Source organism: Rhincodon typus, chromosome 9 (genome assembly GCF_021869965.1).
Source record: "Rhincodon typus isolate 14 chromosome 9, sRhiTyp1.1, whole genome shotgun sequence".
NCBI lineage: Eukaryota > Metazoa > Chordata > Chondrichthyes > Orectolobiformes > Rhincodontidae > Rhincodon > Rhincodon typus.
The window spans coordinates 13,083,324-13,096,991 of NC_063340.1; the positions used below are offsets into that span (position 1 = coordinate 13,083,324).

At 40.4% G+C, this 13,668-nt stretch overlaps 1 protein-coding gene across 1 annotated transcript in view; it reads right to left on the minus strand.

Annotated features, from left to right (window-relative positions):
- The window catches only part of LOC109911163 (ral GTPase-activating protein subunit alpha-2-like), a 95,561-nt gene that overhangs the window by 14,775 nt on the left and 67,118 nt on the right, over positions 1–13,668 (minus strand). The gene's annotated exons all lie outside the window — the stretch shown is intronic.

A 13,668-nucleotide genomic window follows, 5' to 3' on the forward strand; every position in this document is an offset into this window, starting at 1 on the left:
AGTGAAAGTGAAATTTGGAAAAGAATTCCATGTATAGCTTAATTTGTTTTTAACATGACAGTAGTTTATAGTGACTGTTTTTTGGAACCTAATCTGCTTGCCTAAGCCATTACCAACTTATGGTATTGAATTGATTATAATAATCAGATACCTCAGCACAAGGTTCCATTCTGAACTGGTTTTCAGATCTCTCAGTGTGGAATGACATCTATTGAAGACAACTCAAAAATGAATGGGCCTACCTTAGACATAAAAGCAGCTTCAGTTTTACATTCCTTCTCTCTGAACGCTAGATCATTGAAATGCCTGTTGGAACAAGGTCTATCTATGCTTGCAAAATAAAATGAAGAATCAAAACAATCCTCAATCTCGCCAAAACTTTAAGAATGTTATGGTCCATACTGTATAGCCTGATATAAATGAGTGTAAAATCTTTATAGCTATGTATTATGTCTAACATTCTGTAACTAAGAGGGAGGCTGGACTTTGTTACCCGGCAGCACCCGCCCCCGTTAACGGATACACAACCAAAATGCTATAACCTATTCATTAAATGCTAACTGGCCTCCAATACATCATATTTTTCTGTATTGTTAATATGTTGACATTTTTAATATCAAATTAATTGATCTGCAAATTAAACACAAAGCACAGTTCAGCTCTACTGTCTAATTTGCACTGCTGTCGAGGATATGGCAGTATACAAATTCACGTGTCATAGAATCACAGCCATAGTGCTCAATGGCATAGGTAGCCATTCAGCCAATTCTCTGCACAACAATATTGTCAGTTCCAATGTCGTGCTCTCAGTATAACTTTAGACTTCCAACTGCATTGCTCACAATATTGATTATCTTTGTGGTAGTGGTACACTTGGATATGTGGCTTTCTATCACATCATCTAAGCAATTAATGAATACAGTGATTACTCGAGGCCCAACATATGCCAATCAAACTGCTCAGACATGCTATGACAACCCTCTGGAACAAACTGAACTTGAATCCAGGCCTTCTAGTTCAGAGGGTGGGACACTATCACAGTGCCACAAGAGCCCCTACCTTGATCTCAGTAGCCCTGAAGGTTTATTTCTCTCAACTACCTAACATTGCCTCTTGAAATCATTAATCAGATTCACTCTTATAGCTAGCAAGTTCTAGGTCACTACTGTTATACACAAGGAGTAGTAATGATCAACACAAAAGAGTGTTATTTAAAACCAATCATTACAACAAAAATGCACTCTTATGGGTTGTTAACCAAATATGTTTGAATCAACCAGTCTGTATATAGAAATGTGGAAAAGTTATGCTGATGGTTGTACACTCCCACAAATGAATTTAATCCACACGGTTCTTGCATGGTTTTCTTATTGCTTCTTTCCCAAAAACTGCTCCAAAGATCCAGTAAATACTAGTTAAATCAAAATACAAAATACTTCCGTAAACATTCCAAATACAAAAAAAATGCTCAGTTAAAATCTAGGTGTTACTGTCTATCAAAAGAGAGACTTAAAATTTAAATTTAAGAAGATTAACAATTTACCTTCAAATCTTCCTTCAACTATTAATCCTAAGCTCTTCACTTGGTATAATTTTTAGTATATATCTGAGATATTAACTGAAAACCTTCAATCTGTGATTAAAAACTGAATTTATGTAACTATTTATTGAGCTTTGTAAATCAAAGTAATAAATACTGAATTACATACGAGCATATTAATCGCCATAAATTTTGACAGGTTAAACAATAAGCTTTCAAGATTCATAAAAATAACTGGTTTAAATGCTGCAATTAATTTTAATTGTCTGGTCATTTACTGTCAAGGACTTTGAGAAAAGAACAGCACTTCCTGAAAAGAAATGAAACATTCGCACTTTAAAGTAGGGATGAATTTACATCTGAGCTAGGACCTGGAGTCAAACTTAAAACTGGACTCAGGAATAATCCATGGTTATAAAGCAGATTCCAAGTAGATTCCATTAGGCAACTACGTGAGCTTGAAAGCGGAGTTTAGAAGAACTGAATTGGCACACTTGGTTAGGGAATAGATCAATAGAGACACAGCGACAGATATTTAAGGGAATATTTTAGAATACTCTAAATAACCATCTCCCTGTCTGAAGAAAAGTTCTAAACAGAGGATCGATCATCTGCGGCTAGTTAAAGAAGTTTGGCACAGCATCAAACTTAAAGGAAAAGCACATAACTCCACAAAGATGATTGACAGTTCAGATGATTGGTCAGAATATGAAGAATGGTAAAATGACTAAAAGGTTAATCAGGAGGTAGAAATTACAGTATGGGGGAAGCAAACTAGGAATGTAAAAATGGATAGCAAGAGTTTCTGTGGGTAATTAAAAGAGAAAGTTAAGTGAGCACTGGTCCTCTAAAAAGTGAGAATGGGGAGGTAATCGTAAAGGAGGAAATGGTGGGTGAAATGAATTTTGTTACTGTCTTCAGAATAGGAGGTACAAAAAACATTCCAGTAATATCTATAAATGAGGGAGTGGAAGAGAGAAAGGAACTTAGTGAAACTATAATCATGAGGGAAGCAGTACAAAGCAAACTGATGGAGCTGTGAACTGACAAGTCCCTGGGCCCAGATGAACTTCTTTCTGGGGCCTTCAAAGAGGTTGTTAGTGTAGTTAATTCTCCAAAATTCCCTACATCCTGGAAAGGTTATAATGGATTGCAAAGTAGCAAATATTTTATTAGATTGATGAAGTGATGGAAGCAGAAAACAGCGAACAATAGGTCTGCTAACTCAATGTCTGTCATGGGGAAGTTGCTTGAATCAATCACACTTCAAAAAAACTCAACGTAATTGGGAAGACTCTGCATGGTTTTGTCAAAGGGAAATCATGCTTAGCCAAATTATTGCAGTTCTTGAAGGAGTAACATGCACTGTAGGTAAAGAACAGTCTATAAGCACATTTTACTTGTATTTCCAGAAGGCATTTGACAAAATGCCACAAATGTTATTTTGTAAAATAAAAGCTCACTGCGTTTGGGGATTCTAACAGGTTGCCATGGATAGAGGACTGGCTAACTGACAGAACTAAGAGTATGCAGAAATGAAGTTTTGATTGGCAGTATGTAACCAGTAGAATCCTGCAGGGGCCTCAATTTTTTTTTTTTTTTTTTTAAAAACAATTTACATGCATGACTTAGGTAAAGTGAAGTCAAGGCATGGCAGCAAAATTTCCAGATGACATCAAAACAAGCAGGAATGTACATTGCGAAGAAGGCACAATGAAGTTGCAAACAAATACAGGGTTGAGTGATCAGGCAAAGATCTGGTAGATGGAGCTATGCGTGAAAATGTGAAGCTTTTCAGTTTGCTAGGAAGAATGAAAAATAAGAGTATTAGTTAAATGGAGAACAACTGCTGAATTCAAGGGTAGACAGTAATGGAGGTATTCTAGTTCTAGCTCATGAGTCACAACAAGTTAATGTGCAGGTACAGCGTGTAATCAAGGGGGCCTGATGGAATGTTATCCTTTATAATACAAGGGATATTTAACGAAGGATATAAATGCAATGGAGGGGGTTGATCAAATTGATAGAGAACACACGAGTTGACTTATGGCAATTTGGCGGACAGGCTGGATAGTTTCTAGAGTGGGAGGCAACGTGATTTGTGTTTAAGATTCTGAACAGTTTTGACAAGTTGAATGTGAAAAGGCCAAGGAACCTTATTTTGTGGGTTCGTCAGGAACTTGGGGCATCTTTTCAAAATTAGGGGTCACTGTTTCAGAACTGGGATGAGGAGATTTTTTTTCTCAGCGTGTTGTACACGTTTGGAACACTACCTCAAAAAGGTGGTAGAGGCAAGCCTTGAGGTGTTTTTTCCCAATCAAAGCTGGATAGATTCCTGTCAGACAGCAGTTATCAGGGATAGTGGAAATGCAGCGTACAAAACACCAGAGAAGCCATGATCTTACTGAATGACAAGGCAGGCTCAAAGGACCAAATGGATTACTCCCACTCCTAGTATGCGCATTTATATCAAGAATGGGTTTGTGTAAAAGTCACTAGAGAAAACCAGCATTTGTTGAATTCATGAAGGTCAAAGAGATTTAATAGTACGAGCAGATACTGTCTTAACAAATTCACTGAGAATGTTCTGTCTGAATCAAGCCAAATTGTTCAACTGAGGCATTCAATAGGGTATCAGAAGATTATTCTAAAAATAAACAACATGCAAAGACAGGGAACAAAGGCAGGAGAATGGCACTAAGTTCTAAAGCTCATTTGGACAGCCGATGCTGACATGATGGGCAAATGAACGCATACTTCTAAGCATTTTCTAAATACTGTCTCCAAGCAGTTTTACCATGATTGGTCCACTAGAGGGTGTTGCAACTTCACTTAAAAGAAGCCCTATGATTCTTCAAGTTTCACACATTTTGTACTGAATCTTTGGTCTAGAAAGTTTTCATTTCTTCCTGAATATTAATGAATGTTGCAGATTTTCATATTTCACCTATTTCCCACATTTCTGCTTTCACCCCTTTCCTCGCTCCTAGAACAGCAATAGAGTCCCACCAGCCATGTTCAAACGAACAACCTGTGCCACATCTATCCTCCAGGGAGATTCCACAACCAAACCAACCTCAGTCAGCATTCCCAAGAGACCACTCCCTCCACGAGACACTGGTCCATACTGCAACCTCCCCCAGCATATCAACCTCTTCCCATGTAATCACAGGAGATGTAACAGCTACTTTTTCACCTCTTCCCCACTGTCCAAGGCCCCAAATACACCTTTCAGTGAATCAGTAGTTTTTTTAAAGTCAGTACACAGCACTCGCTGCTCACTATGTGGTCTCATCTACAATGGGGAGACCAAACACAGATTAAATTAACAATAAAACAAAGAAGCGCAGATGCTGGAGATCTGCAACAAACAAAAACAGAAATTGCAAGAGAAATTCAGTTGGTCTGGCTGCATCTGTGGACAGAAAACAACTAACCATTCTAGGATCACTGGACTTGAAAGATTAACTGCTTCTCCAGTAATTTCTTTGTTACAGATTAAAGGAATATTTACCGAACACTTCCACTCAGTTCAGAAGCATAACTCCATATGTCAAGTTAATTGCCTTGCTCTCTCACTCACATTTTTGTCCTCAGCCTGCTGCAGTGTTCCAAGTTCAAAGCAAACTCGAAGAACATCAAGTCATCTTTTAATTAAGCACTGGAGTCAGTGAGTTCAGCAATTTCTGTACCCCATTTTGTTCTTCTTTCTGCTAAGGGTTGCTCTTAAACTTTTTATTCATAATTCTGCTTTCAGATGAGCTGTTCATTAGTCTACCATAACACACACACTGAACACATACTCCAGCCCTTTACTACAATCATTACCACATTGTTTGCCTTTTGTTTCATGACATCTTTATAATTTAGTCCCTTCTGTCCTCCCTGAGACCTACTCTTTTGATGTTTTCCTCTTTTCCCCTTTTCAGCTGCATGTAAATTGTCACATTTCCACCTTCTTTCAGTTCTGTACCAGTCATTTACGACTCAATGTTAATGTTGTTTCTCTTCCTACAGATGTTGCCAAACCAAAATGTCTCCAGCATTTTTGTTTTATATCAGATTTCCTGCATCTGCAGCATTTTATTTCTACATTTCATATTCACTTGGACAAAATACCTTGAATAGAATGATCAAAAAATTGATGCCCTGGAATAGAGTTCCATGTTTTTTTACATATTAAATGGATAGACATGGTAACCTTGTGTAATTGGTCAAATTCTAATATTTTGAGTACACTATTAAAATATAACCTGCAGCTCACAAAGTGTACAATGTCCAAATATTCTTAAAATATTATGGTTTTTATAACTGCAAAGAAACTTTGAGGTTGGTCCTTAGAGCTATAGGGTTACACAGGACGGAAACAGACCCTACGGTCCAACTTGTCCATGCCAATCAGATATCTTAAAAGAATCCAGTGCCATTTGCCAGCATTGAGCCCACATGCCTCTAAACCCTTCTTATTCATATACCCATCCAAATGCCTTTTAAATGTTGTTAATGTACCAGCCTGCGATAAGACTAGGGTTAGGGTTAGGAATGAAACCAGATGGTCCACCTGGCATCGACTTAGGCACCAGAAAAGACAATGGCAGAAACAGCACTGTCAACCCTGCAAAGTTTTCCTCACTCATATCTGGGGGTTACTGCCAAAATTGGGAGAGCTGTCACACAGTCTAGTTAAGCAACAGCCTGACATTGTCTGCAAGGTAATATTCTGTAAGTATGACTATGTCCCAAACACCACCATCACCATCCCTGGATACGTCCTGTCTCACCAGCAGGACAGACCCAGCAGAGGTGGCGGCACAGTGGTATACAGTCGAGAATGTGTTGCTCTAGGAGTCCTCAACATGGACTCCAGACCCCATGAAGCCTCATGGTTTCAGGTTACACATGGGCAAGGAAACCTCCTGCTGATTACCACACTGTCCTCCCTCAGCTGATGAATCAGTACTCCTCAAAGTTTAGCAACACTTAGAGGAAACACTGAGGATAGCAGGGGCACAAAATGTATTCTGGGTGGGCGATTTCAAAGTCCACCACCAAGAGTGGCTCCGCAGCAGTACTACTGATCGATCAGGTCGGGTCCTAAAGGACATAGCAGCTAGACTGGGTCTGAGGCAGATGGTGAAGGAACCAACAAGACGGAAAAACACACGACCTCATCCTTGCTCATCTGCCAGCTGCAGTGGCATCTGTCCACGACAGTTTTGGTAAGAGTGACCATCACGCAGTCCTTGTGGAGACGAAGTCCCGCCTCCACATTGAGAATAACTTCCATCGTATTGTGTGGCACTCTCACCGTACTAAATGGGACAGACTTCACACAGATCTAGCAACTCAAGACTGGGCATCCATGAGGTGCTGTCGGCCATCAACAGCAGCAGAATTGTACTCCAGCATAATCTGTAGCCTCATGGCCCGGCATATCCCCATTCAACCATTACCATCAAGCCAGGGGATCAACCCTGGTTCACTGGAGAGTGCAGGAGGGCATGCCAGGAGCAGCACCAGGCATACCTGAAGATGAGTTATCAACCTGGTAAAGCCACCAAACAGGATTACTTGCACGCCAAACAAGCGAAAGCAGCAAGTGATAGACAGAGCTAAGCAACTGCACAGCCAACAGATCAGAACTAAGCTCTGCAGTCCTGCCACATCCAGTCGTGAATGGTGGTGGGCAATTAAACAACTCACTGGGAGGAGGCTCCACAAACATCCCCATCCTCAATGATGGAAGAGCCCAGCACAAAGGTTGCAACATTTGCAGCAACCTTCAGCCAGAAGTGCCAAGTGGATGATCCATCTTGGCCTCCTCCAGTGATCCCCAGCGTTACAGATACCAGTCTTCAGCCAATTCGATTCACTGCATGTGATATCAAGAAACGGTTGGAGACACTGGATACTGCAAAGGCTACGGGCCCTGACAACATTCCAGCAATATTACTGAAGACTTGTGCTCCAGACTTGCCGCTCGCATGACCGAGCTGTTCCAGTACAGTTACAACACTGGTATCTACCGGACAATGTGGAAAATTTTCTAAGAATGTCCTGTACACAAAAAGCAGGACAAATCCAACCCAGCCAATTACCGCCCCATCAGTCTACTCTCAATCATCAGTAAAGTGATGGAAGGTATCATCAACAGTGCTATCAAGCGGCACCTGCTCAATGACACCCTGTTTGGGTTCTGCCAGGGCAACTCAGCTCTTGACCTCATTACAGCCTTTGTTCAAACATACAAAAGTGTTGAATTCCAGAGGTGAGGGGAGAGTGACAGCCCTTGATATCATGGGTTCATTCGACCCAGTGTGGCATCAAGGAGCCCTGGCAAAACTGGAATCAATGGGTATCAGGGGCAAACTCTCCAGTGGCTGGAGTTATACCCGACGCATAGGAAGATGGTCGTGGCTGTTGGAGGTCAATCATCTCAGAAGTTCCTCAGGGTAGTGTCCTAGGCCCAACCATCTTCAGTTGCTTCATCAATGACTTTCCCTCCATCATAAGGTCAGAAGTGGGGATGTTCGCTGATAAATGCACAATGTTCAGTACAATTCGCGATTCCTCAGATACTGTAGCAGTCCATGTGCAAATGCAACAAGATCTGGACAAGGTCCAGGCTTAGACTGACAAGTGGCAAGTGACATTCATGCCACACAAATGCCAGGCTATGACTATCACGAATAAGAGACAAGCTAACCACCATCCCTTGACATTCAATGGTGATACCATCACTGAATCTCCCATTATCAACATCCTGGGAGCTATCAGTGAAGAGACTCAACTGGACTCACCACATAAATAGTGGCTACAAGCGCAGGCCAGAAGCTAGAAATACTGCTACGAGTAACTCACCTCCTGACTCCTCAAAGCCTGTCCACCATCTATAAAGGCACAAGTCAACAGTGTGAAGGAATACTCCCCACTTGCCTGCAGACCCAACAACACTCAAGAAGCTTGACACCATCCAGGACAAAGCAGCCCGCTTGATTGGCACTACATCCACAGACATCCACTCCCTCCACCACTGACTCTCAGTAGCAACAGTGTGCGCCACCTACAAGATGCACTGCAGAAATTCACCAAAGATCCTCAGGCAGCACCTTGCACACCCATGACCACTTCCATCCAGAAGGACAAGGGCAGCAGAACACGACCACCTCCAAGCTCCGCTCCAAGCCACTCACCACCCTGACTTGGAAATATATTGCTGCATCAAAATCCTAGAATTCCCTCCCTAATAGCATTGTGGGTCAACCTGCAACAATTCAAGAAAACAGCTCACCACCACCTTCTCAAGGGCAACTAGGGATGGGCAAAAAGTGCTGGCCAGCCAGTGATGCCCACATCTCACGAAAAAAAAAACTTCCTCTGGCAGTTCATTCCATACATGCACAACCCTCTGCCTGAAAAGTTGCCCCTTCGGTCCCTTTTAAATCTTTCCCCTCTCACCTTAGATCTATGCCCTCGAGTTTTGGACTTCCCTATCCTGGAAAAAGACTTTGGCAATTCCCTCCACCCATGTCCCTCTTGATTTTATAAACCTCTAAGGTCATCTTCCAATCTCCGAAGCTCCAGGGAAAATAGCCCCAGCTTGTTCAGCCTCTCCTTATATAGCTCAAACCCCCCCAATCCGACCACATTCTTTTGTATCTTTTCTGCACCCTTTCAAGTTTAGCAACATCTTTCCTACAGCAGGGACGCAGTATTTCTAAAGTGGCCTAACCAATGTCCTCTACAGCCACAATATGACATCCCAACTCCTATACTCAAAGCACTGACCAATAAAGGCAAGTGTACCAAATGCCTTTTTCACTACCCAATCTTCCTGTAACTTCACCTTCAGGGAACTGTGAACCAAAAGATCCCTTTGTTCGGCAACACTCTGCAGGACCCTACCTTATGTGTACAAGTCCTACCACTATTGTCTTACCAAAATGCAACACCTCTCACTTAATCAAAATTAAATGCCATCTGCTACCCCTCAGCTCATCACCCCATCTGATCAAGGTCCCATTGTGCTCTGAGATAACCTCCTTCACCATCCACTACACCACCAATTTTGGCGTCGCTTGCGAACCTAGTAACTATTCATTAACAAATCAGAGATAACATTACAAGGCAGAAGCAATTCAGCATGTTTCAAAGTTTAACTCTGGAAAACTGTTTTTTTTTAAATTCACCATAGGTGATCTGTTTCAATCATTCTGCCAAAAGATGTACCAGCTGAATGAATCATGTCTTTTTCCGGAAATCTATAACGAAAGGGATGGTGTTATAACATTTCAATCAGACTAGCCCACTATCTGGTCAGTAAAAATGGATTTGGAAGAATTGAGTTAATTGGCAGCACTTTCACTCTTGGTATGAGATGAAAAAAAAACACTGTACGCACTGCAATGTTTCAGCAAATAGTCCTTAATATTCCAAAATTCTTGATGCGTTCCATTTCAGCTGCTTGCACCATATCTACTAAGGAGCACTAAGTACATGACTTAGAGATTGACACATTTAAGTACATGACTTGTGAGAATCAATCTCTATCTAATGGTGCATGAGGCAAACCAACCATTTGTTTCTATTTCAAGAGTTTTCCTGCAACAAAATTGCTACACTGTCCCCTGAGGCTTTGGCTTTAAAGGTAGCATTTTCTGTCAGCATTGCATGAGCAGAAGACTCTCGCATAGGCATAATTAAAGGATGTGCAGGTGGATAACTTGTTTGGTGCATGTGCCATGGCCATTCAAAGCTAGAACTCCTGGCACATGCAAACTACCCTCTGCACCATAAGACTTCTATCTTACGTATGACTTCCCTTGAAATACAAAAATCAGATTATTATAAACAGGTGCATGTCATCACAATAAAGTAAGTACTGTGCTCTTAATAAAAGTATGCTGGACACAATTAAACTTCTCTTCGCCATCACCTTCGACAAAAATGTGTCTCTCTTTTTAGCAAGAGCCAGAATAGACTTTTGTTGGGTCTACGGCAGTGAGACTGAGAATGCCACTGATGGTAAAAATCTATTAAGTGGGAGGAGGGAGCACAGTCTCAAAGTAAAGGGACAATTATTTGGGAGCAAGAGGAGAATTTTTCACAAGAATTGGAAATTTCACTCAAAAGTTTTAATCATTGGAATCCTCTGCCTCAGAGATCTATGGACAATCCATCATTGAATGTGCATTAAGGCTGGGATAGAGGGAATTCTGACTTACTGGATATCTAAAAAGTGCCATTATTCTCTTTATTGAGGAACCCACTCTCAACATAGTTACTTTCCTTGCGCTGGTAACAAATCCACAATTATGACATTCAGACAGAACTGAATAGGGCAATATAGCGTTTCCAGTGCTTAAAGGTTTGTAGCAGTCTTAACAAGCAAAGTTGCTTGACAAACACATTGGAGTATTGAAAATGCCCATGAGTGGCATAAAATATTGCCATCCTGTGCACTGGGTTGCTGAAAAACCCAGTCCTTGCTCCTGCAGTCAGCACAATCCAAAACCATGCTGAATACAGAGTTTCACAAGAATTATCAACTTCATTCAAGGCATGTCAACATACTGGTTTACAGAACATTATGTCTTATTTATCATGCCGATAGAGTTTGCTCTCAGGAAAGACTGTCACCCTATGTTCCTTTATTTATATCTACCCAACAGTGTTATTTCAATAAATATCAGGGTATATAACAGTCCAATTCTTCCAATCTTTCCAAATTCGGTTATTTTAGCACTTAGTTTATATATTTATTGCAGAAGATAACACAAATGCGATTATGTCAATTACCACTCACCCAAAGAGTAAGTTATTTATTTAATTGCAACACTCCATCTAACACACTGCAAATTGAAAAACCAACTGTAGGGTATGCAGGGTAGTTTGAGCTTCGAGTGGGATAATAGGTCGGCACAACATCATGGGCTGAAAGGCCTGTACTGTGCTGTACTACTCTATGTTCTAACTGAACAAAGGACCAGTAAGTCTAAGTGTAAGACAATCTTGAAACTCAAACTTGGAATATTTTCATTTCTCATAGGCTTCAACCCACAAGAAGCATTTACTGAAAACCACAACACACTATGATCTATATAAACAGAGTAGCTGCTATCAAGAAGTGAAATTTCTGAAGCTTCTCAAATCCTCTCTGTGCCAAGTTATTCTTCTTTTAGAAAAGAATGTCAAATCAAAATAAAGTCAGTATCCTGTGTGACAAACCCAACGAATCTTGAATGATTTTATTTAATCTGTACAACTTTGGCCTGTGAGCATAATGTTATTTACAAACTAGCAGTCCTATGGTCACAAAAAATAACATTTTATGCCCACAGATTAAAGCAAACAAATAATTTGATAAAAATAATATCGAAACAAATAAATTAACTCATTTAGGCTCTAACTGCGTTGAGCTACAGACATGAAAAAAACTCTTTCATTATTTATCATATTTATGCAGAAGTCTGCATAATTTATTATGCTGATTGAAATCAATCAGTATTCGGAACTAAAACTTCAAAACATTATGAATATTTTATTTGCAATGCATTTTGAGCAAGATATATTGTATTTATAAAATAATTATATTTTCATATTACGCACTCATGGTTAGGGCAAGTTTGGCTAGTGGTACAATACTGGACTAGCAAGGTCACGTTTCCAAATCATACAATATATTGAACCCAATACATCAATTTGTGAATGAGTACCAGTAGAAAGAAAAATGATCATGAAAGGCATGCAACTGTTCTAAAAATCCACTGGTTTATCAAAACACTTGCAATGGGAACATGGCACCACTAAACCCCTCATAAATACTGTGGTCAAAATTTGATTCCAGTACCATGCAACATCCCATCTTTTAATACCCACTTGGCAACCGTGAATGTGAAATAGATGTTACCTTGCAAAGAATGTAGTCAGAAATGGAGATGTTAGGCTTTCATAAAGGGTTATTTTCTATGCCTGAAGAATTGAGATGGAGTTTCAACTTGCATTTACTTCATTAGATGATGCAAATTTATTTGATACAGACACTGACAGAGAATGCCTCATGTTCTATTTCAAAGCATCTAAATTTCCCGCCCTTGAACACAAAATACAAACCAAACTTTCATCCATGAGCAGCTAAGCTTCCATACAAATGCAATCTTACCACACTAAGCATAATTATTGACCTATGTTCATTTAATAGGAGGTTGACACCATTCTGATCATAATAGAATAATTTCTACAAGCCTTCATGCCCTCCTTTACAATTTCAATCCAATTCATGCTCTCCTTTCCATAAGAAACTCCAAATACATGTCTTTGCAAATACTTAATTACAACAGCTTTGTTACTGGTCAATTCAACTTGCTTTTACAAACTGCTCAACTATAGCAGTGGAGCTCAGTTTATAAATTTCCAGATGTGCCTATAATCTCTATTATAGGTGTTTATAAAACAAATGTAAACACTTGAGGGCATTTAACTCTGAATGTGATACTCCTGTTTACATGTTTGAAAGACTAAGGCATTGTTCTCCAAACTGCATTCTCTAGCAACTGACTCCAACCTCTTACCTGGCAGCAGTCTGAAGATGAGCCAGTTTGCTTACAACCTTGGTGTCACATTTGACCCAGACATGAGCTTCCAAACTCTCATTTGCGTTATCACTAAGACTACTCATTTTCATGTCTATAAACACTGCCCAACGTCTTCCCTGCCTCAATTCATCTGCTACTGAAAGTTGCATTCAGGCTTTCGTTACCTTTAAATTCATCTATCCCACACACTCCTGCCTAGTCTCCCACATTCGAAGCTTTGTAACTTGAAGTCATTCAAATTGCAGCAGCCCATATCTCAACTCGCAGCAAGTCCCATTCCTCTATCACCCCTGTGCTTGCTGCATTGGCTCCCAGCCAACTATGCTCTTGATTTTAAAATTCCAATCCATCCATTCCCTCACCCTGCCTACTTCTGTAACCTCCTCCAACCTTAGAACTCGAAGACATCTTTAGACATCTGAACTGATGATGCCTCCAGTTATATAGGCCCCTGGAATACCCAAACCCAGGAAAGCAAGCCCCTCCATGACCACCACCACCACCCAACCCCACCAAGATCTCTCTATCTTGATC